At 40.5% G+C, this 3,867-nt stretch overlaps 1 long non-coding RNA gene across 3 annotated transcripts; it reads right to left on the bottom strand.

Moving 5' to 3' along the window:
- Positions 1-2,120: 2,120 nt before the first annotated feature.
- Positions 2,121-3,665, bottom strand: LOC139435078 (uncharacterized). 3 transcript variants are annotated; one of them, XR_011644351.1, is made up of 4 exons: positions 3,330-3,665; positions 2,864-3,247; positions 2,637-2,707; positions 2,121-2,228 (listed from the first exon to the last, which is right to left on the bottom strand). It is a non-coding gene; the product is annotated as an uncharacterized lncRNA (long non-coding RNA). The 3 variants fall into 3 exon arrangements; XR_011644350.1 differs by having other exon boundaries at positions 2,637-3,247; XR_011644352.1 differs by having other exon boundaries at positions 2,637-3,229.
- Positions 3,666-3,867: the final 202 nt, after the last annotated feature.

Below are 3,867 nucleotides of genomic sequence, written 5' to 3'. Positions count from 1 at the left end.
GCGCCATGTTTGTTTCTGTTGACGCAAACACGTGACTGCTACGTAAGGCGCGTCTTCCACGGTGCCTTCGGGGACAGTCGGTCAAATGTGCATCTGTCTGATGCATTCAGGGACTCTATACATTGCATATCTTAACGTATGCTTTTACTCTAGGGCTGCAGTCGAATAGTCCATTTAGCTTAGGAACCTTCCTAACGGAGTGAAATGACCCGGAAGTCCCTCAGTGGCAGCCATGATAAGTGCCGTTCGAATTCTCTAGAATGATAGGAAAGGAGGTTTCAAACTTCCTTTATAACCTCCTTTAGCTTAGGAACCACTGGACCTCCCTAACCGAAAGGAGATGAGAAAATGCTGCCCCACAATGCCTTGCAGCCGCAGCATTTGACGTCACACAACAGTCTGAAATGATCAACTAAAGTCAACATTTCACTGAGCTGTGTGGGGTTTGTTCAATTTTTAAAAGATGTTTGAATGGTGATGTCAGTGATAGGTGTTAAAGACTAACGTTTATAATAAATACATTTGTATTGATTTTAAGATATTTTCATAGTTCATACAATCATACTGGGATCATTTGTTGTATTAATGTGACCGGAGGGAGAGGGTGACGAGCATAAGTTTCACTTTCTTTTTTTATTTCAATTCCAACTTTGGTCATGAAGAATATGTTTCTCTGTTGTCCACGTTCATAAAGCATAACACAACAGCATCAGAGCACTGTGCAGTCTCTAGATGAGTTTACAGTAGTCCCTCGTTCTTATTAAACATGCATGTTGTAGTCCGCTGTATAGAAAACTGTAGTTTCCATAGCTTCCCCACAGCAGCAGACGCACATTCATGACGTTCGCTGGCGCATCATAAACACGTCGGATAGCGAAAGTGCAGTCGGATTCTCTAAAGCACCGCAGTCTCTTCTCCTAAATCCTTTTGAATTCTCCTATCCACTATCCCTTACCCCCGTGCCGTTTCACTCAGAGGTCAAGGAATAGGAGCTAGGGTTAGAATTTAGGAGCTGATTTTGAAACTATCCGAACGCAACCTAGGACCATAGGAAGACAAAAAACTACACATAGGCCTACTACCATTGTGGAATCAGAGCCGTTACGACAACGGAAGTCCAAAAACGGTTATCGTCACGTGGTTCATGTAGACGAGGATCGTTCCCCGGAAGTTCATGGCGGGCAATGTGAATGCATTGACAGGAGATAGAACTACGATTTTTGGTAATTATTAGTGAATAAAGGTTTGATTTGTAATATGTATACAACAAATCGATATGTGTATGTATTTACATCAATACGTTTTAGAAAATAAAATCGAATTTGCTAATATTAAGTGATAATATTAGGATTAGTGTGAACAACTAGTTTACATGTTACTAACAGTGCCTTGGTTAAAGAGCCTGTTGCTGTTTATTTATAGCTTTGAATTCTTTCAAACCAATATTATCTTCTTAAACTTGTATGGTAGTCAGGAGGATCACTTTCTAATGTTTATTGATATATTTAGAGGGAGGGGATCTAAAGTAATGCTTTAAAATTCAGATTAGATTAATTTCTACCATTTTCTTAAATTCATGGTAGTTTCAGTAATCCCATGGTAATTGAGGACACAAGTTATCTAAATGACTAATGTCATCTTTATGGCTTTCAGAAAGGACAGGAGACCGACAGGTGACTATCAAAGGACTAGCAGCAGCAGCAGCAGCAGCATGATGATGATGATGATGTTAAATGTGTTGTTTTAGGAACATCCATTGCAAATACATGGAATTCAATAAACATTGAATAGCATATCATGCAGTTTGTCGGTGCCCTTTCCTCCGTGTTGTCCTGGTTTGATGTGCTGCCTCCTAGTCGCCACCATGGTTTGCTGTGCTGCCTGGGGATGCTCCAATCGCTCCGAGAAAGGAGTACGAATATACGGCTTCCCCACTGACACAGAGCGGAGGAAAAAATTGCTGGCTCAAGTCAGTAGGAGCAATTTCACGACCAACAGCTAAAAATATCTGAGGTAATTATATACAAATACTGCATTTGCACTTTTTCACAAAACGAAAACCACACCATTGGGAAAGCTTAATGTTTTGTTTAATACAAAAAAACAGGGAAAGGCTTGAAAAACACTGAGAGTTGAGACTCAGGGTGCAGGGTGAGGGTCTCAGGGTGCGGGGTGAGGGTCTCAGTGCAGGTATTCAGGCTCCACTGAATCCCCCTCTGGTTCTTGTGCTGAAAGAGGGAGTAACAGACGGGAGAAAGGGTTATACACACACAGCACACCTATTGGATGGGAAATTGCCTTGGGGAGATAAGGTATGGTCTTTGTTCCCAACTGAAGTTATGGAACTTTATTATTTGTGAGTTTAACAAAGTATGACAAATGGCATCAGTAACAGATGTGATATGAATTTCTATAAAGTTGTCTCACATTCTTGGTCATATTTTATACACAGTATGTAATGAGTATAACATGTCCACTAAGTATAAAGTGTTTCCTAATACTGTGTATTCAACCACTATGGAATATGTATGTGGGCAGACAAAACTGAGTTGTTCTGTGTGTGAAGTAACCTCAAGTCACTCGTTTGTCAAGATAAAAAAGGGCAAGACTAGGCTGAGAGCAGAGGCTATACCCACCATCTCCGTGCATCGCCCTGTGGTCAAAAAGAGAAGGGCCCCTGCACCACGATTCACCCCGGGACCTGTATCTACAAAGCCCATAGCTCATGATCACAGCGATAGTGTGAAAGGTGACACAGGTATAATAAGTATGAACTCTTAGTAACAAAAGTAATATTTCTTATTTTTAAGTGGTATAATATTTTAAATGTTCGAACATTTACAGTGCCATGTCTTCTACTTACATTAGTCTCAAAGATTGAAGGAAGAAGGGAAGGGATCACTGCCCTCCACCTGCCAGCACCCAGCCAGAGGAGCGCAAACAACAAAAACAAGCAAGGTGTCCCGTCATGTACCTGGAAGTTTGGGTTGGCAAAATGGAGTAAGAGAGGGACTTGAAAAACCTTGGTGGCTCTCTACTCATGTTGTTACAGTTGTCTTGGTTACAGCTCTCAAGTTTTTTTTGGTGCCATTTCCACATCTTTAGAAAATATGAAAAAATTGAAGTGAAATCAACCTCTTCTCTGGAGAACACACTTTGATTTCTCTGTCTTGTGAGTTTGCAGTCTTGCAGTTTTGCTCCTCCACCTGTAACATCACTGCCCCTCCACCTGCCATACAGTAGGTTACTAACAAGATTACTTACATAATACAGTGATAGAATACATGTTTAGTATGCTTACTTATATAAAACAGTAGTATTAAACTTACCTTGTGTTTTCACTCTCACTTAAGTCCCTCTCCCTTTGCCATCAATCCAGAATCAGCTGAGCTGCAACATTATACAGACGGGTAATAATCAACAGAATCACAAGGACACAATATGGCTCTGCTAAAAACACTCACTCTTACACGCACCAAAGTTATATTTATCTAATATTTAACTCCCTCCACCCCCGCATACAATCCCGTTTAGAAGCCCCTCTTCTCTAATTCAACATGTTGGACGAAATAACATTAAGAGAACGGAATTTACAATTAAAAGGCTGTTCAACGTGTGTTGCTAACTTGATCGGTATACTAGCTTAATCTGTTATCTGTAAACGTTCCCTAAATCTACTAATTTAGGGATAATCCACTGACATCCTTTAATACACATGATAATTTGAATCAGATGTACTGATAATACCCACAATATAAATCTTTAAACTTCTTCTTACCTTTAAAAGTCCGTCACGAACGGTCTATTATGCTGCAACTCCACAGCTCTGCCAGCCTTGGCGCTAACTTCCGGGGAACGATTGAGAGG

This window comes from Pseudochaenichthys georgianus, chromosome 14 (assembly GCF_902827115.2).
Source record: "Pseudochaenichthys georgianus chromosome 14, fPseGeo1.2, whole genome shotgun sequence".
NCBI classification, from domain to species: domain Eukaryota; kingdom Metazoa; phylum Chordata; class Actinopteri; order Perciformes; family Channichthyidae; genus Pseudochaenichthys; species Pseudochaenichthys georgianus.
Note: the sequence above shows the minus strand (reverse complement) of the source record. Positions and strands in the feature narration are given on the sequence as shown.